We start from the raw sequence: 27,011 nt of genomic DNA, 5'->3' as shown, positions 1-27,011 counted from the left end.
CCTGCTTTCTTTTAGACCCCAGGAAAAAACATTTTTGTTTACCTATTGTCAGCCTGTTGGTTGGGTATAAATGGAGGGGGGGGGGGATGAAAGAAAGGCAGCTCTGTATATGGAAGTTTTTAGTTTTGATGTCTTACTGTGTTTTAATTTGTTGGAAGCCACCCAGAGTGGCTGGGGCAACCCAGTCAGATGGGTGGCAAAGAAAGAGAGAAAGAAACAAAGAAAGAAAGGTGATGATGATGCATCACAATAAAACACACACACACGAGAAACATGGGACTTTTCTCTTTGGGGAGCGAGTGACTGAGAGGCATAACAAATCTATCTTGAAAACACATAGGGAATAGGGCAATTCATTTCGCGCTAGATAGAGATCAGCCAAAGGGGGGGGGGACATGAAATCTCTTAATCAGCAATTGCCTCTGGGTTTTGCCATCTGTTCTGACAGGTGCCACCCCTTAGCTCCCAGGCTTTGCTCCCTGTGTCTCAGGATCTGAGCCCTAGGACATCTGGCAAGCCTAGCTAGAACTGTTCTAGCAACAGCTGTGCATTGAATACAACGGGTCCCATTTCCTCCAGAAAAACTAGTCAAATGTTGAATATCTTAATTTGATGCCTCCTGAAAATGGGTTCTTGCATGCTGTTCTTTCTTTCATAATGTATGTCATGACTGTGCCAAGCAAGAGCTACTAGTTCCAGTGCATTGTAATGGGTGTTGACTGCTCCTACAGCTAGGAGAACAAATTTTAGGTTTCTTAGGGTTGGTAAGGGTCAGCTCAGAAAGTCAGTATACCCAGCCATCCTAGGTTTGTTACCACTTCAGCAAAGCCGGCCCTCCCATGACACAGGGTGAAGTGCCTGCCCACCCCACTTGCTTCTGCCACCAAGAGGGAGGCGTTCTGGTGTACGACATTGCTGCTCATCTCCCCCCCCCCCGCCCCAGGCAGAGAAGCCAAGCGAGTGCCAACACCTGGAGGAGTGCTCCAGCTTCTGCCAAGTTGGGTGAGTGCTGGAGCTCAGCAGTGGAAGTGGGTGGTGGTGGGCGGGGCCAGGAAGCGGCAATTTCCATTTTGCCTCAGATGGTGAAATGGGATGGGCTACCCCAACACTTCAGAATGCATCTCACTTTAATATTTATTCTTTTTTTGTAAGCACAGCCTGGGCTATGACTTTCCACCAGCTGCCACTCCCTTCCTGTTTGAATCTTCCCTTTTTCTCTGTTCCATGTCCTTCCAGCCATCTTTTTCGATTCTTCCCCTTGCAAACAGTTGTTTAAATCTGAACCTTGAAAGCAGAATAAACATGTTTGTAGATGGGAGACAGCATATCTAAATGCTCTGTTATACAGTGGTACCTCGGGTTACAGATGCTTCAGGTTACAGACACTTCAGGTTACACTGTGCTAACCCAGAAATAGTACCTTGGGTTAAGAACTTTACTTCAGGATGAGAACAGAAATCACACAGCGGTAGCGGGAGGCCCCATGAGCTAAAGTGGTACTGCATGTTAAGAACAGTTTCAGGTTAAGAACCGACCTCCAGAATGAATTAAGTTCTTAACCTGAGGTACCACTGTATCATAAAGGGCTTGCAAAAGAGAAACTGAGGACATTGGCAGAAAATTCTGGGTTTGACATGGATGAAACATTCATGGAGTAACTTGTCCTGTCAGCTGATTACTGAAGTGGGAAAGCTCTAAATCAGCCCCTACACTTGTAGGTTCTTGTTAAACAGTTAGGGTTACTTTTTTCTACCTGCTATCTCTATTCTCTATTTTAATTATATTTTATTGTTTTATATTTTGTGTTTGATGCAGGCTGTAAGTCTCTTGACTGTCTCTCTACACCAATAAACCAACAAGTAAAAGCAGTTCATAGAACTGAGTTGCTCAGTGTATAGAAAGTTTTAGAAATAATCTTAAATCTTCATAAAAGGATTGAGGCATGCTGCCCCAAACTGAGACACTAACTGGGCAAAGCAATTTGAAAGTTGCTGCGTTTTGGTCTGATTAATTTTTTTAACCTGTGCAAGTGACAAACTTTACTTTTCATTGAGATTCACTGCCATCCAACACATTCCCCAAATAATAATTGCATGTCACAATGCCATTGTTTTGAAAGCGGTCTCCAATTATACTTTGGTTTCATGTCTCTGATTGGAGCAAAGGCAATATGAACTATTAATCGTACCTTAAGCGAAAGGAGTTAGATATGGTGTGGGGGAGTAGGTGAAGTACATGGCAGTTTCCCTTGCCCATTTCATTAATGAACCATTCATGTGTAACTTCTGCAAGTGCAGAAGGAAAGGAAATGGGATTTTCAGAAGGTGTTAATAAGAAGTGCTGATTGGACCACTGGGATCAGAGGTGCTGTGAGCACATTTTATAAAATAGTACAAAAGAGCTTGGGTGGTAATTATTCTTCAAACCATTCAGTGCTTGTGTCTTACTGCCTGACCCTGTTAGCTATAGCTCCAAGCACAGCAACTCAAGGATCGTGTTCTAGGTCCTAGTGCCAGGACATAACTCAAGCTTCTAAGCTAAGGCTTGGATCCATCCAGCAATGCTACATTAGAGCACTTGTATCTTTTGACATCGGGAGGAAGGTTTCTTTCAGTTCCTTTTCTTGGCCTCTTTGCATGGTTTGCAGGAGCCTTTCTGGTATTCAAGAGCCAAGGAGCCAGGTGTGAACATGTGGGCCCAGTCATGGGGTAATGAAGCACATGGAGGTTTCCTGGCAGGCATGTTACTTAACCACAGAACTCTGGCTATCAGGGCTTACTCTGAGATAGGGGGTGCCAACAGGATATTCTGGGCTCTGTACACTGTATGTGGATTGGGCCCTCCACCACACCTGCAGTCTGTTGGCAAGAACTGCTTCTTGTGTATATATTAGCACAGGTGCCTCTGGGCACATTGTGACTGGGATCTCAACGGCGCTGTGTTTTGTAATGTTCTCAGTCACCCTGTAAACAAAGTGTGGGATTCAATGCCATGCTGTTCCCATCATTCCATCTGCACAAACATTCCAGATTGCCAGATGAAAGGATATTCCTTTCCTCCCCTGCACACTGTTCTGGGGGTTCTCCCAAAACCCCTATAGCTAATTTCAGGGGACACGCTGGGTGAAGAGAGGGGAAAGCCCCATTGCATATGTGGAATTCCTTGCACAGGGCTTCTTCTAACATGGCTGGTTAGGTGAATCCCACCCAAAATTTTTAAAAATGATCTATTTTTTAAACAGGAGAAGGGACTGGAGATTGAGGGTCCAGAACAAAGGACTCAGGACTCGGTTCCCCTCACTGCTTCCCCAACAATGGACCTGTTTCCTAGGACTGAAGAGCAGTGAATGTTAGTACATTGAAAGTAGTACACCTCTTTGCCTTCAGGCTTAGAAGATAGAAGATAATTAGGTATGGCCTGGCATGCTTTACATGTCTTGCTATACATTGGACATGTCTTACGTCTGATCTTTGTAAGCTGTTCTGGGAACCCTTCTGGCTAAAGAGCAAGTACACATGGCTTTAAAGAATGAGACCAAGAGTCATCTAGTCCAGCTGCCAACTTTCAGTTTCTGATGTTGGACAGCCAGGTACCTTTTAATACTCAAGAGTGAGACATGGCGTTGATGTCCGTTCTTTGTTGTTCTTTTGAGTCTGAGCTAGAATCTCCCATTCCTAATTGTTTTGGCTAAATATCATTGTTAGACATAATCCATGATGGATTTTAGTGGCAATGGTGCACATTGCAGTTTGCACCAAGATAAATGAAGCTTATCAAGGCACCTGGCATGGAATCATGTTTATTCTGTTTCTTTCAAGCCATGTGAACCTGAAGTCCCCCCCCCCCAAAGGAACTGTGTTTGTTAATTGGAGCAGGGGTGGAAAGGTTACCTTAACTGAACATTCCTGCATATGGAAAACTAGTATTTCTGGGAGAAAGTGCAGCTAGAGCCTTCCTGGCAGCTCAGTTTTCTACATGCAGGAAATTTTTGTGCATGGAGAGAAGCATTAAGTCACATATGCCTCATCTAATTAAGGTTCAATTACAAATTAGGCAGCATTGCCTGATTCTTTCCTCTGCATGTTTTCTTTCCCACCCAAACCAGTGTGGGCAAGTTGCAGACAGAAGGAAGAAGACTTGGAAATATTGTTGCCTTAATTCTTTCCCCTCCAGTCTTTTCTCAGCATCACAGACCTGCTTATTGAGACAGTGTCATCATAAATCTGTGTTTAGAAAAGGAAGTTATTGGCTGTGTACACATTACTGTTTACTCTGGCTGCAGTGCATTTCCACTGCTTGTTTTTGAATTCATGTACACATATTACCTAAGATCCAGAGTTATACTGTAGTTTCTTGTACAATACTGTGTTTTTATGTGGTTTCCTTCAATCCAACGTGAGCACGGTTTCCTTATTCAAGTTGCATGGAATCCCAGGTGTGTCCATTTGTGAAGACTTCCTTTCCATCTGGATTTCTGGGGGCAGAGGCAGGGCAGGGAAACCAACCAGACAGTACCATCAGGTGAAGACGCCATCACCCAGTCTCTACCCATTGGTATGGGTGACTTCAGTGCATATGAACCCATGCTGATATGTACAGCAGCAAGCAAATTTGACTTGAAATGCAGTGAGAAAAAACAACCTTGCTTCATTTTAAGCCAGTAAAGTGTACACAGCCAATGTCTGTCTGAATTTATATCTTCAGTGAAGGGGTTCTTTTTTTGCCTGAATAGCAGAGTTGTCCAAAATTCAAAGTAACTGTAGATCAAGCAAAATAAAGATAAAAGTGTATTCAAGAATTTGAAAAGAATATTGTGTGTTAAACGTGTTACCATTTGAAGAGAGAGGATATTGTGCTTATTTAATACAGATCTGTCCTCCTAAAGAGCAGCTGTTCTTTCATATGTTGTGCATATTCTGATTAATTAGAACTAGATTTTGACCTTTACAAGCTTTAGATATCACTTGTAGTTGTGAGCTTGGAATATTTATTTGAAGCATTTATAACTCACTCTTCAGTCAAACATGCTTCCAGGATGGCATATGAAAAACAGTAGTAAGACTGTCCCTGTTCTCAGGCTTAGAATCCAAAAAGACATGACACAAAATGAAAAGGGGATAGGTGGGGAGGTGAGGGAGAAAAACACAAGCCATCTTTCATGGATGCTTTAGCTGAAATTCTTGCATCGCAGTGGTTTGGACTCGATGGCCCTCGGGTCCCTTCCAACTCTTAAGATTCTATAAGCTTGGGCACTAGTTCATCTAGTTATAGCTGTTATTACACAGGCATGTAGTCCTACAGTTATATAGCTCTGCCTGTATGGGAGTGTAACTGCTCTCAATCAGATCTGGGAGCAGAACTGGTGGCAATGTCTGGGGCATGGCAGATAGAAGTTAGAGTTGCTTCTGTGATGCAGTTCTTTCCTCAGACAGGTGACCTGATGGAAGGTGGGCTCTTCACAGGAGAGGTACTTGATGGAGTCACCAAAGTCAGTGGCAATTAGTTTAGTTAATGCAGTTTATTAAATCTGCATGTTGCTTCCCAATATAAAAAGTCCTATAGCAATTAACATCCATTAAAAAACACACAAATACATATTAAAAACAAATGTAACAATATAGTACAATATATCATCACTGTTTCCCAAATGGCCAGGAAAACAAATAGGTCTTTACCTGGCACTGAAACATTGGTGCTTCCCTGGGACTTCCCTGGGAAGAGCATTCTGGTTTGGGCTGCCTTGGCCTCAACAAAGGGTAACCCCTTCCTGGAAACATTTAACCCACCCCCAGATCCGATTGAGGAGCAAGTAATATTGACCAGGTCAGGAGGGCAGGATAGTTAAATGCCCAGTCCACCAAGCACTGCTGCCATGTACTTTGACTACCTTTTTGTGAGCCTCCTATTGAAATCGGTGAAACTTTAGAGAAGCTGCATGATAGCAGAGTTTACTGTTTCACTCCCCATAGCAAGGTAAGTTTGACTTGTTGCTGTTTGAAAACTCCGTCAGAACCTGAATTTTTGCTCAGCTTCACGTCTCCTTGAGAAAAGAGTAATTTTATTCTTGCTGATGAAAAGAGTTTATTCCCACTATATCAAGTACTGCAAGATGTCTATTCTTATGTTATAGATTTATAGATTATAACCTTACAAATTGTTCATTGTAAATACAGTAAATACTAAGCAGTGTGTATGATGACAAAGACCAAGAGCAATCATTTTGAAGGCATAGGTTTAATTGTAGCTAAAGTCATTGTGTATGGTCTCGTTAATTTGATCTCTGAAAAGAGGACGCCTGTGCAAAGAGAATGCCACATTCATGTTGCATTTCTTTCAAATGTTTGTCTATCCAGTGCTTTCTACTAAAAGTAGAAGGTCAACTTTGATTTACCATGCAGATTCCACATAATTCAATTTTAAGAATACAAAACACTAGCTTGGCTGGCATCAATAACAATTCCTGACCTAGAAAAGATTAAATTAAGTTTTAAACAATTGCACTATCTCTGCTAGAGATGAGAAATAGCTGGTTACACCCAGGGCATCTGGGGACTTAAAATGTGAATTTAAATATGAACTTTTAGCAAGGACACCTGTCAGTCTTCTATTCTTGAACTGAGTTGAATATCTCATGTAAAATGTATCAAGCAGTTAGTAGTTATATGGCTGACATTGATTTGAAGGAAACTTGTCCGTATGCCTGGGAAAGGATCCCCATATTGAGGTCTGCTTAATTGTATGCTCAGTTGTGTTCACCGCACAGTGCATCACAGTTCATACCCTTACTTAGACCAAGAGCAACACTTAGGGCAGTGATTTGCCAAAGACCCCACAGAGAGCATCACGTATTCATCATGTGCCACCCTCTTCCTGCTTTAATTGTTTTTCTAATGTCCTAAAACATTGGCTATGAGAACCTTAATGTTGGTGGACATGAAAGTCATGAAAAGTACCCTAATGCTGAAGGGGCTGAAGTGATGAGTTGGGTCCTCTCTTTTTTCTGCCAGTCTGTGCTTCTATACCTCAGGGAGTCTATTGTTTACTTTCTCTTAGTAAATGAAACTCCATAGCCCTAATCTCCATGAAAATGAAAGCATTAAGCTTGATTAAAGCTTGCGAAAGAGCATAATGAGATCTACTTGAAAATGTGCACGGAACTCAGAGTCCCTATTAATATCTCAGTCATAGTAGCCCAGTTATACTATTTGGTTTCCTGAAATGTCTCTCCATACCTGAGGCTGAGTCTCTAAAGATAATATATTTCTGTGCTCAGTAGAGCAAGGAGCAAGCTAGTAGTTCAGAGTGTTTTAAGATCAGCAGTCCAATCTGAACCAGGAAGATAAAGTGTGACCTCTGGTATGCAGTGATTGCAGTAGTTATTAAGTGAGGTTAAGCTGGTTATTACTCCCTAGGATTGCATTTTGGCTTGTTGCTCTCTTCCAAGTGAGAGGCTGGATTTTGAAGCAGTGACTGTCAAACAACGCAAGACATGAGCCATGCCTACAGTTTCAGCTCTGACTTTCCTGTTACTTGAATGCAAGGAGTAAATATCTCTATTTAGCTAGGAGGAGGGGGCTGCTACGATTGAAGAAGGCAACACTCTGTGTGATGTGGGTGGAAGAGGGGGAGGTGGAAGCCCTGCTTGGCAATTTCTATGCATTACCGGAGGCAAGAATCACACATACTTTTCATGAATAATTTTTGATCATTCAATTCACTAGGGAATCCCTGTGCATAAATGCAGGTTGTTATGGATACAAGAAACTGCCTTGCTCCCCATGGATTGTAACAAATGGATTGTGTTGCTATTATGGAGGACTGTGTAATTTTTATTTTTTTTATTTTTGCAAAGCATGATCTGATTCATTGGCGATGGGAGTCTTTTGCCAATCCCAAAAGAATAAAAATCTCGGTAGCCTCATAAAAGGTTCATTAAAAAAAACTATTTAAATGTTCAAAGTCATGGGTTTTCAGGGGTTTTAGGGCATTCTTTAGTTACAATAAAAAGTATCTCTACTGAAATGTTGATCATGTAATAAGTCCTCTGATCTAGCGGTTTACCTTGTAACTCTGACTGTAGCAGTGTTGCTTTAAAATACTATTCCCTAACTAATATCTTCAGTTAGCATCTTCTAGTTTATCTGTCAGAAGTTCAGACTGTGATTTGGCACTTGAGATAATATTTGCCTCCATCATGGGCTAAGCAAGTTCCAGCTGCTTGGCCCCACTCCCTTGCCTCAGAAGAGTTCAGTGGGTTTGCCTAGTGGGTAGTGGGCAGGATGAGGGCAGGATCCTGGCACCATATGGACACCAACAATATTTCTGTTTCTGATACTACATTGATTTTATTATATTGTGGAGATCTTTTGTAAGTCACTTTGAGAGCTTCTAGGGCAGGCATGGCCAAACTTGGCCCTCCAGATGTTTAGGGACTACAGTTCCTAGCATCCCTGACCACTGATCCCTTTAGCTAGGGATGATGGGAGTTGTAGTACCAAAACATCTGGAGGGCCAAGTTTGGTCATGGCTGCTCTAGGGGCTATAAAGTGGAGCATAGATATTTTGAATGAATGAATGAATGAATGAATGAAAGCAGGGATGGATCATATATAATTGTAGGGAGTGCGTTTGATTAGTATTTTGGATTTCCATTTGACTTTTGAGTATTGACTGAAAACAAAACTATGTCCAAGAAGCCACATTGCTGACTCAAACACATGAATTGTCCCTTCCTCTGGTGCACTCAACTTTTTGCTGTAGGTGATTTCTTGGGATTACTATCTAGCCGACTGAACTAAAACTCAAATGTCCAAGTTTAACAATAATATAGCATATTGAAGGTTTTGTTTAGTCATTTGCATTACTATCTGACCAGATATGAGGATTGATTTCTCAGAATAACTGTGAAGCTCAGTATGCAAAAAGATGCGCTTTTAGAGAGCCTAACATTTCCCCATTTGGAACAAGAATATAGGAAGTGCCTTGTCAAATTATTGGTTCACCTGGCTCATTATTGTCCACACAGTGAATGGCAGTAGCTATCCAGCGTCTCAGACATGTGTCTTTCCTAGCTCAACTTGGAAAAGCCGGGAATTGAACCTGGGAAGCATCATCATGTTTGATAGCCAGCATATGACTGTAATTGGTAGTGTAAGTAAGGAGGACTCCTCCATTGGGAGAAGGAGCTGTACCAGTGTGCGCAACTACAAACAAGATTAGCATCAGCCCTTTCTTTGTCATCCCCCATATGCCCAGAAGGAGCATTTATTTGCTGGCCTTGAAAGATGAGCTGAACTCACTGTTTTTCTGTGGCAGGCTCTGCTTCAGTACATTTATTAGGTCTTTAGGCCATCCCCTCAAGGGATGCAAATGGTTTTAAATAGGCATGATGACCTATATCACAATTCAAGGTGAAAGCAGGTCAAGAGGAATATGCTGGTGGATTTAACCGCACTAATCTGGTAAACTGAAATTAACTCCCAGCCTTTCCCTTTCTTGGCCACGGTCCCTTGTTTGCTCATAGGTTACCCAGACAAGGATTCAGAGTATGTGCCAGACACATTTTAGTCTTTATTGAAAAGACAGACAAGTCTATATTAAAAGAAATCTGGGTGATATTCAGTCCAAATGTAATGATTGGTTAATAGTAGGCCAGCGGTGGGGCAGAAATTTGCCTGTAAGGCAATAGTCATAGTGAGCAAGTGTGGTCTAATGTGTTGTACTTAGACCCAGAAGATCTAAGTTCAGATCCCTGCTGAATCATGATGCTCACCAAGACATTACGCTATATGCACACACACTTTCAGCATAATTTACAGGTTTGTCATGAGAATAAAATGGAGACAATCCATGTATACTGAGCATCTTGGGGGATGGGTGGGATAAAAATAAAATGAATACTAACAAATACTTCTGTTTGCTTCTTTAAAACAAAAATTGAAAGTTGACGTGCACTCCAGTATTAGAGGGAGGATGCTTTAAAAAGTACCACATGATGGTGGCTCATCATTGAGAGCTGACCAATGACCCATATAGTTCATCATGCTGTTCTCCAACTAGCTAGTTAGGGGAAGTCGACAAGCATGACATGAGTACAGTAATGTTCTTCCTACTTAGAACTCTTTTTCCTGGAGACGTCCATGGCAAATCGTTCAAATCAGCCATATTTCCCTTTCTAAGGGAAAGTCTGTTTCATCTTATCAGGATCTCTTTAAAAATTATATATTTCTATCAGGTTCCTGCACTAAAGTTCTGCTGCGATGAAAGAAATGATTTGTAAGCTGCAGCGTCTAAGATTGCATTTGGCTTTGCCGAACCACTGTATATTTTCAGAGAGCCATTTGAGCAGTGTTGGACACACATTTGACTTCCGGGACCTTAAGGGTGTGGGGTTATATCATTATTTGTGATACACTGACTAAGGTTGCAGTTCTTTGTATATATGTTAGAAAATAAATTATTCAATTGATTTCAGTGGGGCTCCTTTCCCATCAAACACTGAGACAATAAGGCAGCAAGAGATTTGAGAACCATGTTTCTAAGGAATATAACACATTTCTCCCAGCAGAAAAAGATTAAAGCAACAAAGAGCTGGGGTATGAATACATGAATTGTTCTTTGACTTTTCATTCTGCCTAGCTCCTCTTGTCTGCAGATATTATTAGAATTTTATGCATGTTTGAGAATGAGGGAGTCTGTGCAACTGTTTGGCATCCAGCTGTCACGTGACACCCCACTTAAAATGCTCAATAGAAAATTCTTGAGTTCCCACCCACCTGCCCTCCAATAATTGGTTTTAGCCAAACGGAAACTTTATATATCTTCTGCAAAGTATGGAAATGTTTATGTAGATAAGAAAAAAAAATGTTGGCCTCCAGTAACAAGCATATAATTTGTTTATAATCCACTAAATAATGCCAGACAATAATGCCAGACACATTTTCTAAAGCAAAATGATCTAGTATTCTATAGTAACAACTGAATTTCATCACTTTTTCCATAATTAGCAACGCTTGTTAAGGGCCAGATTGCACGGTGTGATAAATATGCTTTTTAAAAAGCAGACAAACTCACCATTTATGTTTTGGTTAAAAAACAGCCAGGGCTGCCCAGTCCAGAGTGTGCTGTTGATCTGGATTGGAGCTTTATGCTGTTTTCCTGACAAAAATACTCCCCACCAGCTGCTAATGGCCCCTGAAAATTCAATTTGCATTGAAAAGCACATCTGGGGGCAAATAACAGCCAAGGAACCTTTCAGCAAGAAACTGGCACCAAGTCCGGAGCTCAGTGAAACAAGAAGTTCTTATATTGATTTCAACTCCCTTCAGTTTCAGCAAGTATGGTCAATGGTCAAGGACATGGGTAGGCAAACTAAGGCCCGGGGGCCAGATTCAGCCCAATTGCCTTCTCAATCCAGCCCATGGATGGTCCAGGATTCAGCATGTTTTTACATGAGTAGAATGTGTGCTTTTATTTAAAATGCATCTCTGGGATATTTGTGGGGCATTTTTCATTTTTTCCTCAAAATATAGTCCGGCCCCCTACAAGGTTTGAGGGACAGACGACCAGCCCCCTGCTGAAAAAGTTTGCTGACCCCTAGTCAAGGATGATGGGAGTTCTAGTCCAACAAAAGCTGGAGGCTACAGGCTCTCCACATCTGCTTTAAGCTTTTGTAGAAGATGTTGATGATTACCATTTTTAAAATTCCCTATATTTTCTATAATTTCAAAATATTAATTTATTCTGGTTTACTTTATAATTTTTATAGTTATAATTTTAAATAACTGATGTGCATCTCATTCTACTCTAAGTAGCTTGGTTTGGGCCCAGGTGTGGTTAAAAGTAATTAAGCAATAACTAGTCTGTGTGATGTGCTCCTAGGAAAAAGCCCATATTGTTTGAACATCATTTGCATTAATCCATCTATTGGTTAAAGACCCCTTGATAAATTAGCTAAAAGAATTGGTGGTTTTATGGCACACCGTATTACCTTGCATAAAATGAGCAGAATGGCCATTAAAAAGCCTCACATTAGGTAGTTGGTACCAGGGTGCATGTTTGACTTGCAGCATATATGGAAGAACATGTATTAAATGAGGAGTCACAGCCAGCAGCAATTCAACCCTAGCTCTTAAGCAAGCAGAGTTGATCTGTCATTTATTTGCTAATAAAAAAGCTTTGTTAGTAGGACTGATGCAAAAGTTCAATCTCTTTTGTTTATGAAACTGTAACAAATTAAATGGGAATCCATCTGTGACTGGTCTGAGAATTACTAAACATACCATAAACAGGAGATGGCAACAAGGTATAACTTTGCATGCTTGGAAAAAAATGGTTTCTCATATTTAATAAATGTGGTGCTTACAATGACTTTTAAAGTTTAATGCTTAAGAAAGTTTTTTATTCAAAAGAACTCCGTTTCCATGTTGGCACTCACATAAAGGTCAGGTTTCTCGTTCTCCTTTCCCCAAGTGTGTCACTTGGAAGCTCCAGTTTCTGGGCAGATTAACAGGAAAAACTTGGCATGCAGGAGAACATGCTGTTAGTAAAAGGCAGGGCAAACCTAATTATGCTGATTATTCTAATTATGCTGGGGAGGGAAGCGATAACGCTGGCATTCTGCTGGTGGAAAGTCCACCTTGTCCTGTGCATGTTGCCAGAACAGGAGTGGAAGGGGAAAACACACAAACAGAAAATAAATAATTATAGGATTGTAGAGTTGCTCACTGCACCCATGGAAACAAAGCTTGCTAGTGGCAGCCAATCTGGGACAGTGCTGGCGATGTTGACTAGCCACAGTGATGGGGACAAACACACCCAGTAATATTTCTGCATCATCATAAAACCATGCTAGAGAGCTGCTACTCAATCAGACCCATGGCCCAGCCGACAAGAACACTGTTCAGCCAGGCCCTGGGTATTCTTGTTGACAGGGGTTCAAATCTCCTTAAGGGGGATGAAGAAAGAAAAGCAGGAGTGGGGAGAGCCTATGCAACTCATGTAGCTTCCATGGCAAGATGTCTACAGAAAATACAGTTGTCCCTCTTGGGATAAGTGTTTGTGACCCACCTGAGGAGTTGATAGGAAGGCCACCAGAATAATAGAGACAAATGCTCCTGCTCATCTTTTGCATACCTTACCAACCCCAACCCCCCAATCCACATATTATGCTGCGGACAGCAGACACAGCTTCCAGAACTCAAACCCACGCTGTAAGTGTCACAGAACAGTTCCTAACCTCTTAACTGCAGCAACAGATAGGCTTCAGACACATCATGGGGTATACATGTCTCCACACCTTCAGTTTCGGGATCCAGTAAAAGATGCCAGAAGTACTGGGGCTGCAGGAGGGTCTGGTCTCGTGGAACAGTGTGTGTTTTATGTGCTGGAAGTCCCTGGGTGAACTCTATTAGCAAAAAGAGGGAGGGCCCCCACAACCAGGACATCTAAGCCATTCAGGTGGAATGCTGCCTGAGTCAGTAGTCCGGCTTCTGCAAGGGCCAACCAGCCAGCCCTTATGGTTGATGTAAGTGATCCTGCCCCACTCCATGTTTTTGTCTGATAAGCCAGCCTTGTCAGGTAGCACCCCACCAGGGCATCAGCATCCTTTCCCTGGCAGCAGCAAACCCATCCCACAGTGCAACCTGAGATGCCTTTTTAGGCCAGAGGACACATTTAGAATTTTGAGAAAGTGCTGTAGAAGCCAGTCACAAAAATGGTTGCTGTTGGGAGCTGGGTGGCAAAAAGGCTGCCATACATGACAGCACAGGAAAAGAGTCAGGGCCTCACAATGGCATGGGCATCTTATCACCCACCACCACCAATGGGAGGAAACACAGCTATATCAGCCATCATTGTGCTTCCTCACAAATAGAAGCTCTTTGCATCTCTTCAGAATGGATGGGAGGGTGGATGTCTAGTCCTGGTATCCAATTACATGTGGGCATGTTTAAGGAAGTGTTTTTGATTAATACAGGAGAGGCTGAGCCAGTGCAAACTGGAACTGAACAGGAAGAGCAAACAATCATTCATGTGTTAGATTCTTAAGGAGATATGTACTGAGACATTTTGTGAGTGCCATAGGAGGAACTGGTGGGCATGCTGGTGCCTGCAGGAACTGTGTTGGTGAGACTTGATTATTGTTTCCAGCCAGCACCCCCCACTGTGTCCCCTTTTGCTGCACAAGCCAGTTGTTTTTGCTACCATTTTCACACTTATACGTGCCACAGAATTTCTCTGAAGCATTTGTCATACTTGATGATAATGATGGCAGATGTGCTGAGTGGACCCGGGAGCTGCCTTGCCACCAAATGTTCTCCTCAGATTGCAAGGCAACATTTAAATGAGAGAATCTATGCATAGCAATGAATATTTTTTTTTACTCTTTTGTATGTTGAAATACTTGGCTCTTCTAAGAAAACCATCTCAGTTTTTGGCCTCTCCCTTTTTTCAGGTACCTTGAAAAGCATATTAAACACTCATGGTTGCTGGGCAAAACATGAGAGTGCCATCTTTGGTTGATCTGCTGGGCCTTCTCTGAAGCATTTTCTACCATCAGAGAGAAGATACAGAGATCAATGGGCCTGAAATCCATCCAGTAAACTTATCCCTGTATTTATATGTTGTGGCAAGATATATAGTTCAACACTACAGTCGTTTGATCCCACAGGAGAGAAAAGCCACTTGTGCCTACTTTGTTAAGCTAATGCCAATCGCTTGAGCCAATTAACAGTAATTAAACTGGTTGGATGGGATTCAAAAACCAGATGGGGTGGGATGGGATGTGTTGAAAACCCTTTCTGTGTTACCAGGATGCAAATAAATAGTGAGAAAATATTCAGTTCCCAAAAGTCAGAGACTTTGAAGAAAACAACCTGCTATTTGGCAGTGAGGAAGATTAACTGTTTTATGATGCTAAGTAAGGAATGATATTAGGAGAAAATGGAATAGATAAGGGATGCTGGTATGTATTTCTCTTCCCAGAAGTCTGTGTATGGTGTAAATAATGTTGAAATTGAGACTTGGTAAAGGAAACTGTGAGAGGAGTGGTATGCATAAACTGAAAGACCAGAGTTTATGCTCTACATTCTTAGTGTTCAGAAGCATCTGAGTGAGTAGGTCTTTCTTACCATAACTTTGGATCAAGAGTCCACCTTTAAATCACAAATGTTAACACACACACATTATTATGAGAGAGATCTGCTAAGTCACCAACCTGAATCTTTGCAAAATTGTTTCACAATTTTTAAAGAATGAAGCACCACAAACATCCATGAATTAAACATTCAAGTAAACAAACAGTCCAGTGTGTGTATGTCCCCGCCCTGTGAGCTCAATGGTTCATTCTGTTCATGCTACTATTTAAATATATTTGAGGAGGGAGTGTAAACAGTGTCACTCTCAAGCAAGATGGGAGGGACGGAGATTGTGGAACAGCACATGTCTATATCAAAAGACAATTGTTTTAATGTCCCAAATAGTATATGCTTGAAGTTGGTTTCACCATCAGATGAGCATACTAGGGATGGAAGAGAAATTGGTTTGGGCTGTATCTCAAACTGAACTAACCCAATTCACCAGTCCTGGACGCGGATCAGAATGCAGATAGATCACATATCTTTTCAAATTTTGCAGAGCAGCTTTGGTTCAAGAAATGCTTACAAGAATGTGCATTTTATTTGTGGAGGGGGACGTGTATTTCAGGAAAGCAACTCTAAATGAAAAAGTGTTGTATATCCAATCCCAAAGAAACTATTTGATGATACAGTGGTACCTCGGGTTAAGAACTTACCGGAAATTCGTTCTGGAGGTCTGTTCTTAACGTGAAACTGTTCTTAACCTGAGGTACCACTTTAGCTCATGGGGCCTCCTGATGCCGCCGGAGCACGATTTCTGTTCTCATCCTGAAGCAAAGTTCTTAACCCGAGGTAATATTTCTGGGTTAGCGGAATCTGTAACCTGAAGTGTCTGTAACCCGAGGTACTACTGTATACTGAAGCTGATGAACCTGATTATATGAGATTTCAGAAGATAGCAGTTAAAAGTGAAAAAGTGTTAACAGAAAATACTATTTTTTATTTTTCTTATTTTAGGATTTATAAACCACTCAGCATTCAGAGAATCCCCAAGTGGTTTATGGAGATAGATATTTAACACAATAGAGAACATAACATTGTATTAAATCATAAAAAACAAGAATTTAGAATTAGAGAAATAAAATAGACTACCTTGGCTGGAAAGAAAAGTTTTCAACAAATGTTGGAAATGTTGGGACTTTCTACACTTTTAAGGGAAGAGGATTCCAGAGAACTGGTTTGTTCGAATCACAGCATCCTTTACCACGGGGACATGTGGTACCATGAACAGATTTTCATTCACAGATCTCAGAGTCCAGGGTGGGATGCAGGGGCACATGTGATTTCTAAGATACCCTAGTCCAGAATCATAGAGTTTTCTGTACACTAGCAGTAAGTTTATTAGAAGACTGAAGCTAATCAGAAGAAGTGGCATTTACAGAAACAAAGGTCCAAACAGTGATGCCACTGGGTCTATGTTGGTTTTTGAATATTGAAGGAAGGGGAAAGTATGGTTGGCTATGGGTTAAACCAAAGTGGCCTTCACAATATGTTGAATCATGAAGGGACTAGGCAGCATATACCTTAGCACAGGCTGCTTCTCCATTTTCTTGTTTTGATGTACAGTGCTACCTCTAGTTACAAACTTAATTCGTTCCGGAGGTCCGTTCTTAATCTGAAACTGTTCTTAACTAGAGGCATGCTTTCGCTAATGGGGCCTCTTGCTGCCATTGCGCCGCTGGCACACGATTTATGTTCTCATCCTGGAGCAGAGTTCTCAGCTCGAGGTAACTCTTTCAGGTTAGCGGAGTTTGTAACCTGAAGCATTTGTAACCTGAGGCATTTGTAACTCAAGGTACCACTGTATTAGTGTATTGCCTTTGGGAGTGAGGGGGCATGCCATCACAGTGGTACCTCACAGTTTAGAAGGTGTTTGAACCAATAGGATGGACAAATGGACCTGCTTACTAGAAGTTCAGAGATTATTTTAGTGTTTCTCCCCCATGTGACATCTGAAGGCAGTCCTGAGAAGAAAAGCAGGGGGAACTGGAATGGGCATTAGGCTGCTAGGCAGTCTTGTGCTCTTAAAATAACCAGGTAGATGATCCAGTTCTTGTAGCTTTCTCACCACTTCTGCCTGTCTCCCTGAGTTTTCGCTTAATTGTTTCATTCCCCCCACACCCACGTTTGCGCTTTGCAATGTTATCTAAAGGTTGCACGTCAGATAGCTGAAGGATAGAATGTCAGATTCAGTGCTCCTTTAGTCTGTCACAGCTGTTTGAAGGGCCTGGGGTTTTAAAAGAAATGTCAAAGGCATTTTTGCAGCACATGGAAACCAGATGTGCTTTGGGAAAATGGACATCGGGAAGAGGAGGGCAACTTAAATGTGTATTTAATCTTCCTGTTCAAAAGGGTGCACAGTGCTGGGTGGCACTGAGACATGTCTAGAGAACTTTAATAACCATATTGAACTTGGCTAGGATTCTATAGTACCTCTGGACTAGACTCAAATACTTAGCTTTTTTCCTGAAATAAGTACAGCTTCCTGGAGTGAATGAGCAGACATTTGTAACCATACTGCCATGTAATCATTGCAGTGACTTTACTCTTCTGTGAAAAGACTTCCTTATTTTTAAGTATAGATTATTATTCACACAAACTGTTTTGCATTTCTGAAAAATTGGTGGAAGAGCAGTATTGCTTGAGGTATGACAACTGTATTTTTACACTGTTAATGCTGTAAATTTACTAGATCTGCTGCTTGGGAAACTTCTGACACTGAAATCTGAAGAGAGACAGATTTCACAGAATATAGTTATACCTAGGGGGTCTTCACAAAGCTGGTCATGCAAGGGCTGAAAGTCTTTAATTTCAAACTCCCATCTATTGGCAAGGCCTCATCTCTGCTTTGGAACTGAGATATAGCCAAGCTTTGCAAGTCTAAATTGACATAAGAAACAGACGTTGTTATTGCCTAAGGCTCAAAAAAAATATGAGTATGCTGTTTGCTTGTTTTTCTCTTTCCCAGAATTTGTTTATTTTCTTGGATAGGACATCATTTCTGACTCAGAATAATTTAGGAATGTTTAGGACAACCCACTATCTACATAGTAAAACTTGCTTCCAGTGCAGTCTGTGGGACTTGCAGCCTGAAAACATATTGAGATTAGAGTTGTTGACCTTGTATTTTCTCATTTCTATCTTTAGCTGAGGGGTGTAAGCATATTCTACCCTAGCTTGAGATAATGGAGCATCCTTGGATGCCCAGACCCTTCTCTCGACCTCACTAATGTGGTCCAAAGGAAAGCAGAGCAATACATTTGGCACCAGCTTGACTCCAGGAGTTACCAGGAGCTGTAAAAAGTGCCATCCAACTGTCTTAGAAACTCCAGTCTGGGTTTTTGTAGGGTTTACTCATTAGCCTTTTCTTCTCCTGAAGATGTGCAGCAAAGCAGTGGGCACATGCTTTTCCTTGGGATTTACTCCTGAAGCCTTTCTCATGAATGAGGATAGCTGCAAGGCAGTGGAGGTTTAGGATCAAAGTTTTCCTACTAGATGGGCTACCTTTCCACGCTGATGAGCCCCATTTGCCCCTCACTTCCCTCTACAGCAGTGGTTCTCAACCTGTGGGTCCCCAGATGTTGTTGGACTACAGCTCCCATCATCCCTGAGCTCTGGCCTTGCTAACTCGGGGTGATGGGAGTTGTAGTTCAACAACATCTGGGGACTCACAGGTTGAGAAAGGCTGCTATACAGCATGTGCAGTCACCACGTTCTTGACCATTGGACCAACTATTGGTCTCATCTGCTCAATCTGTCAGAGCCTACCTTCACATGGAGGGACACCCCTAACTCACTGAGGATCTGAGACCCATCAGCTACCTTTACCTGGTTTAGCCGGCCAGTTGAACCCGTTTCTAGGATGTGGCTGCTGTTGCCTGCTGGCAGCTTGTAGGAGCTACAGGTGAGAGCTAAGTGCAGGGTGGGGACCAAAGGAGCACAATATATCCCACACCAGAGGTACTACCCTTCCCCTAACACTCCACATGGGTATTTTATGTGCATTTTAGTTTTGTGCATTGCTAGAACATGGAAATCAGTTTTGTAAAGAATGGCTTAAGTGTTTAACAATGTTTAACCGTATGTGTCTAGACTGTTACTTCTTCCATTGTTTTTTATGTTATTTTAATAAAACTGTGCTGATATACTGAGCTAAAATATGTGAATTTAGTCAGCTTTTATTGGATAGCAAAAAAAAAGTTATATGAGATCCTGCCTGTAGTTAATTATTCAGACACAAAATGAGAAATTATGAGGACTCCAAAGAATTCAATCCTATAACGATTTTAGAAACAAAATGTTGCTGTGTATATATGTGAAACCAAATCTGCCTAAAGGAGACATTTGCATTGTGTAGTCACAGGTTAAAGGCTTTGCTGTTGTATGGAATTGCTTCCCTCACAGATGTCAAATGAAGTGGCTAGCATGTATAAATTAATAATTATTAAAGTTGACAGCTAATAGTTCACACAGGCAGTGACAATGAATCCCCTCATAGAAGTGGAAATGAGAATTTGCATTACTTGGGACTATTTTATTATTATTATTAATCTCCCTAGAGCTGCTGAGTGAGGAAAAAGTTCACACTCAGACCGGAAGGGTCTTAGGCAGGAGGCTTCTTGCTATAAGTATTGTAGATACAAGGTGGCCCCTATAAGTTGGTTCCTTCTTACCTTTGTTTTATTAAATAGCCATATAACTGATCCTCACAAGAAAGCTACGCGGGTTCATTACTACAGTGGCACCTCGGGTTACATACGCTTCAGGTTACATACGCTTCAGGTTACAGACCCCGCTAATCCAGAAATAGTGCTTCAGGTTAAGAACTTTGCTTCAGGATGAGAACAGAAATCGTGCTCCAGCAGCGCAGCGGCAGCAGGAGGCCCCATTAGCTAAAAGTGGTGCTTCAGGTTAAGAACAGTTTCAGGTTAAGTATGGACCTCTGGAAAGAATTAGGTACTTAACCCTAGGTACCACTGTACTGGGCATTTTGCATGATTTAGATAACAGGTTGCCAACACATTTAGGCCCCTAGGCACATCTTCATTTTTGAATGAGTGCTGTCGTTGCTACTCCTTTCATCACTTATCTCTTCCCTGCACCTCAACCCTGATCAGCTCTTCTTCCTTAGAGACAGACAGACAGAAAGAAAGAAAGCACATGCATGCACACTTCCCTTTTCCAAGGGATCTGTGTAAAAGTCAAATCTAGTAGAATTAATTTGACCATTGAAGCACATAGAGCTGAAAGACAAAGTAGGAAAGGGTGTCATTCTTCCAATTTCCTCTTTCTGTTCTATGCACTCTTTCAAGGGAGAACAAAGTAACCATCCTCACCGCCTCATGACCAAAAAGGAAGTGAGAAGTGAGGGAGCTCAGAGGCTTTGTGACCACCAAGAGAAGACCTTAAGGGCCAATCAACTCTTCTTGGGCAAGGTTCTTGAGCAGGTGGTTGAAGACCAGATCCAGGTGCTCTTGGAGGAAACTGATTTTCTGGATACATTTCAATTTGGGTTTAGGCCTAGTTTTTGCAGAGAAACTGCTTTGGTTGCCCTGTATTTTCTCAGGAGAGAGACAGGAGAAATATGTCTTTGTTAATTCTTCTTGACTTCTCAATGGCTTTTGATACCATTGACCACGGTATCATTCTGGAGTGGTTGTCCAAGTCAGGTGGCACTGCTTTGCGGTGGTTCCAGTCTTACTTGGAAGGTCATTTCTAGTGAGTGATGCTTGGGGACTGCTCTTCGGCACTTTGGAGCCTTCAATGTGGGGTTCCTTAGGGTTTGATTTTATCCTGCATGCTGTTTAACATATACATGAAATCACTGAGTGGGATTAGCCAGAGTTTTGGAATACATTGTCAGCAATACTTTACATCTTTACATCCTTTACATCTGCAGGTATGGCAGTGGATGTGGTGGATCGTTGTCTTATTTCATTCATGGACAGAATGAGAGTTTGTTTGTTATCAGTTTACAAGCTGGGTATTCAGTTTTCTTATTTCTTTCTTGTTCTATAGACTGTTCAGTATTAACCCGGGACTAAGACAAGAGTATTTAAACAAACACCCGGAACCACAGTATTAAGGTAAGACATTCTACTTTATTAAGATAATTCTGAGAATTCCCCCTCCCTACAAGGCCTGTGGTGTGTTAGAACCATTAGACAAGCCATCTCCAGAGGCATAGCCAATAGTAAGGGATGATGGGAGTTGTAATCCAACAATATCTAAAAGCCACCAGGTTGGAGAAGGTGGCATTGGACCTAGAGGAGACCTCCTGCTTATTTAAGTTGAACCTCTGCATCATAACTTTTGTTTGTTCATCCCTGATGCCAGCTTATGTTAGCTCATATGTTTGGAAGAGCCAGCGCTGCCTGTGTAACATTTTAAGGTGTCAAATTAATCTAATGCCTGTTTCACAGGTTATAACTTTGATGAATTTATTCTCAGAACACTGCTATAAGCCAGAGAAGTGCAAACAGCTTTATTTCTCTGTGAGGGGAATGGATCAGAAAATTAAACCTTGATCTCTCTAATCTGACTAGCTTTGTAAATCTTATATGCATCAGAAGACTTGGAAAATAGTGGATACTATCCTCATGATGATTGCATGATAATCAGCAATGAGAAAAGTTCATAATATTCAATAACTGAATGGGAATATGTGGAACATGACAGAAGTATATAAGATTGTGGGTGATGTGGAGCAGGTGGGCAAAGAAATTTTTTTTTCCTCTCTCTCTCAGAATATTAGAAGCATCAGTGAGTCCTTCATTGATGCTGAATGGTGGGAGATTCAAGAGCAGCCAAATGGAAGTACTTCTTCACACAGTGCATGAACTATGAAATTTGATACTGTAAGATGCAGTGGTGGCTGCCAACTTAACAGCTATAATGGATACTAGTCACGATAACTATGCACTACTTGCAGTGTCAAATGCATCATGCCACTGACTGCCAGTTGCTGGAAATACATCCTAGTAGGAGAGAAGGTGTTGTACTAATGTCCTACTAGTGGTCATCTGTTTGGACACTATGAGAACAGAATACTGGACTAGATCAGCCTTTGGACTGATGAAGCATGGCTTTTCTTGTGTTCTTATTCAACACTGTTCCCAATTCTGAAAGTTCCTTCCAACGCTGGAGTAGACTTGGCAGAAGGAGATGTTTCATGCTTTGAATTTCAAGGGCAGTAAGCATGAGGTGGCTCAGCAGAATATTTTCCCCCTCCCTCCCCCACATTGATTACAAATTGTGGGTTTTTCTTCTGGGTTTAATAAATGAGGACAGTTCATGTCCTTAAATATCCTTATCCTTCATCAGTCTCTTCTTGACATGCTGCACGATCCGTGCAGCCAGCTTTCTAATCTTTCTGATTTCTAATTGGATGCAGAGAAAGGTTAGGGGGCTTTGTGCGATTCTGTCCTCTGCCGCCTCTGAGCATCTTTGGCTGTAGGGATTTGTTGCAGACAGCCACATGAGCCACTGCCTCTGAGAGGCTGAATTAGTTCACAGCTATTCAACCTTGGTTTTGCTTTCCCCCTCCTCCTCCTCCTCCTGCTGCTGCTGCTGCCACCACCAAGACACAAATTGAAATGTAACCCATGCTCTGGTCACCATTATTTAGCATCACAAACAATGAGCAGAAAGGAGAAGACTGGCCCAGTTACTTTGGTGGATTCAGCCAAATGGATACTTCAGTGCGTTCCATCTGCATCCTTTCAGGACAGTGCTTTGTTTGCATATGTTAACCTTAGCTACGGTTCCATGTGCTCAGCATCTTTAAGCAGATGAGCCAGGAAGGATAGCCAAGCAGTACAGAAAGCAGGATTCGAGAGGAAGCACTATATTAGCAATTCGGAAATCATTATTCAAGCTGTTTGTGAGTTAGAATTTAAATAGAAGATGGCCGTGTCAGATTGCTTACAGCACAAGGCTCTGGTTTAATGGGGGTGGGGGTATCAAAGGGAGAATTTCTGCACTTGCAGCTTCTTCCAGCCCTGGGTGCCTTATGATGTGAGAAACTACATCTGCTGAAACTTTCATTTCTAAAGAACTGTGAAAGGCATAGAAATTGTCCCATATGCAATGTGTCAGACATGTGCAGACCCTTGGGTGAAATCCCTTAGGATACCATATCCTTTATACCACACATTTCCTCATACAGTGGTACCTCGGGTTAAGTACTTAATTCGTTCCGGAGGTCCGTTCTTAACCTGAAACTGTTCTTAACTTGAAGCACCACTTTAGCTAATGGGCCCTCCTGCTGCCGCCGCGCCACCGGAGCACAATTTCTGTTCTCATCGTGAAGCAAAGTTCTTAACCCGAGGTACTATTTCTGGGTTAGCGGAGTCTGTAACCTGAAGCATATGTAACCCGAGGTACCACTGTATGTTCATTGCCTCATGAGTGAAAGAGATCAGCTTTATAATTTTGTTTGTAATGCATGGGAACTTAAATGGGCTCTTTAAGGTGACACAGTCTATTCACAGACCAAGCAGTAGAGCAAGTGAGCAAGACTCTGAAAGTTGGCCCATCTTTCTCCTTGGACATGCAATGGTTGCTTGAGCTCTTTGACCCATAGTCCTGAATTCAACCTAAGACTGGAGAAAACATTTGCAAGCAGTGATAATCAGGTTTGCCAGGAGCAGTACTTTGTTTTTTTTTTTATAATAATTTTTTATTAAGGTTTTAAACAAACAAAAAAGAAAAACAACACACACAAAAAACAATACAAAACTTAACAATATAAACACAAAACAATTAATAACAAACTCTCTTTTCCATTTCCAATTTTAAGTTACTTATTTTCTGGACTTCCTCATACCTCCCTCTTTTGTATTCCAATCCACATTATTTATCCAGCAGTTTCTTTTCCACTTTTTTAATCCCAATCTTTAATTTAATAAAATGTTAAAATATACAACTTTTTTAAACCTAATCCTTGGTCTTAATATCCTGTAACTTTAAAGTATTCCCTTTTAAAATCAAATTTCCATTTCTTTAAACTTCTTTAATCTTAATCTTTAGTCTTAATCTATCCTTAACTTTAACCTGTGCAGCTGGAAACCACTTATTTTCAGTCCAACATCACTCTAACATTCCTTAATTTTGCAGTGTTTCTGAAGATAGTCTTTGAATTTCTTCCAGTCTTCCTCCATCGACTCTTCTCCCTGGTCACGGATTCTACCAGTCATTTCCGCCAATTCCATATAGTCCATAAGTTTCATCTGCCATTCCTCCAGCGTGGGAAGTTCTTGTGTCTTCCAATACTTTGCGATGAGTATTCTTGCTGCTGTTGTTGCATACATAAAGAAAGTTCTATCCTTTTTTAACACCATTTGGCCCACTATGCCCAGGAGAAAGGCCTCTGGTTTCTTAGGGAAGGTATACTTAAATACCTTTTTTAATTCATTATATATCATTTCCCAGAAAGCCTTAATCTTTGGGCACGTCCACCAAAGGTGAAAAAATGTACCTTCAATTTCTTTACATTTCCAACATTTGTTATCGGGCAAGTGATAGATTTTCGCAAGCTTGACTGGGGTTATGTACCACCTGTATATCATTTTCATAATATTCTCTCTTAAGGCATTACATGCCGTAAATTTCATACCTGTGGTCCATAACTGTTCCCAGTCAGCAAACATAATGTTATGTCCAACGTCCTGTGCCCATTTAATCATAGCCGATTTTACCGTTTCATCTTGAGTATTCCATTTCAGCAGCAAGTTATACATTCTTGACAAATTCTTAGTATTGGGTTCTAACAATTCTGTTTCTAATTTGGATCTTTCCACCTGGAAGCCAATTTTCCTGTCCAATTTAAATACCTCCATTATTTGATAATAATGAAGCCAGTCTCGCACTTTGTTTTTTAGTTTTTCAAAACTCTGCAATTTCAGTCTATCTCCGTCTTGTTCCAAAATTTCCCAATATTTCGGCCATTTGACCTCCATATTGACCTTTTTCAAGGCTTTCGCTTCCATTGGTGACAGCCAGGAGCAGTACTTTGGTCCCAAGCCATTTAGGTCTTTATATGCTAGTACCAACTCCTTGAATTTGGCTCTGTATCTCACTGGCAGCCAGTGCAGTACTTTCAGAACCGGTGACACCATTAGGCTTCCCCATTAGCAGGTTAGCCACTTCACTCTACACTAGCTTCAGTTTCTAGACTGTCTTCAAGGACAACCCCACATACAGTGCATTACAGTAGCCCAGACAGGCCACCAAAGTATGGACAACATTTGCTACCTTTTTGTAGTATTTGGGAAAGTCTTCTAAGATTCTGAGATACTGTTGGGAAACATGCAGGCAAAACTTGTGGCTGTTTTGCATGTGCAAGTGTCACAAAATGTGTTTCTATGTGTGCAAGTACCATGCCCTGGTTCCTTGGACGCTGGTTTGTAAATTGCATGGTGGAGAAGTGAAAAATCAGCAACCAAAATCCCAATGCCCCCTGTGTGCCTTCCTTGAAAGAGAAACTGTAGAACAGATGGAAGCCAAATAACATGTGATTGGGAGAGAGAAACCCAGACCTTGCTGCAGCGATTCCAAATGTGAATTTATAGATTAGTAATCGGCTAATTTTAAAATGACAGATGCTGCTGCCTTTAGGGAGAGGCGATGAAGGGTGTTTCCACACATGTTAGCAACCTCATATGTATATTCTATCTTCCTGTGCAGTTCACTTCCTTGATTTGCATTGACTATTTGCAGGGCTAAGGGGAGCTTGGGCAGCATAGTGGGGATTTCCTTTTCATGCAGTGAGGTGAATCTCTTTATTCTACGGAACGGCATCATTTGAAAGCACTGTTGGAGAAGCCCATGGGATAGGAGAGAGAGAGAGAGAGAGAGAGAGAGAGAGAGAGAGATGAATGTTGCAGTTAATAAATAAATAAATATTTTCCAAGGACCAAAATGTGAAATCCCTTCCCATAGTCCAATCTGCTTTTTACCTGACTGCTGACCATGCTGGGTGGACTGATGGAAGTTGGAGTTCAACAACATGTGGAAGGTCACAGGTTATCTGATTTTGCTTTAGAACCACTACCAGTTGCTGCATGTACTCAATCTAGTCCAGAGGACAAAAGGACTTGCTGCACAGATGTCTTACATCACATTGCAAATCTCCTTGTCGCCCCCAGTAGCTGCCAAGAACATAATTTGTTGGGTTGGAGGCTATCATTATAATTGTGAAGCTTCATAGCACACTACAATAGCCTTCATCAACCTGTAGCCCTCCAGGTGTTGTGGACTATAACTCCCATCAGCCCCAGCCATTGTGGCCATGCTAACTATTACAACATCAAATGTGTGCTAGGCATGAGAGATAATGATCCAGGGGCTTAGTGGAGACTGAGTCTTCCCAGTCTTAGTCCAAAACTCTAACCACTGCATCACACTGGCTCTTGCTGTACATACCATCTCTATAGTGTTTATTACAAGCATAGGCAAACTTGGCCCTCCAGATGTTTTGGGACTACAATTCCCATCATCCCTGACTACTGGTCCTGTTAGCTAGGGATGGTGGGAGTTGTAGTCCCAAAACATCTGGAGGGCTGAGTTTGCCTATGACTGGTTTATTAGCACTGTTGGATTCTAGAACGATGAGCTCCAACGCCAGCTGTTGCTCTTCTGGCCTTTTGCTATAGCAACACAAAGTGGTTTATATTTTATATGCTGTGGCATGTGCTTATTCTGAAAAGGTGGAGTGAAATGGCTTGGGAAGAATCATTTTGTCCACACAGTCTCTGGGTGGTATTTTTTTTACAAAATACAACAACAACCCACACAATAATTTTGTCAGTTTGCAATGCTCAATGGTGATGTTTGGGAACTGGCCAGCTCATGCCACCTTTCCAAATTTCCTAATAT

General features: G+C 41.5%; 1 protein-coding gene across 22 annotated transcripts in view; it reads left to right on the top strand.

The window, feature by feature from the left end:
• Positions 1 to 27,011, top strand: part of NFASC (neurofascin) — a 173,662-nt gene that overhangs the window by 32,076 nt on the left and 114,575 nt on the right. For all 22 annotated transcript variants that reach the window (XR_013987644.1, XM_081009970.1, XM_081009974.1 and 19 more), the window contains one exon: positions 21,153 to 21,220. The gene's annotated coding sequence lies outside the window, so the exon portion shown is untranslated. The remainder of the gene's footprint in view (positions 1 to 21,152; positions 21,221 to 27,011) is intronic.

The sequence above is a fragment of the Podarcis pityusensis genome (assembly GCF_964106645.2).
Source record: "Podarcis pityusensis genome assembly, chromosome: 6".
NCBI lineage: Eukaryota > Metazoa > Chordata > Lepidosauria > Squamata > Lacertidae > Podarcis > Podarcis pityusensis.
Note: the sequence above shows the minus strand (reverse complement) of the source record. Positions and strands in the feature narration are given on the sequence as shown.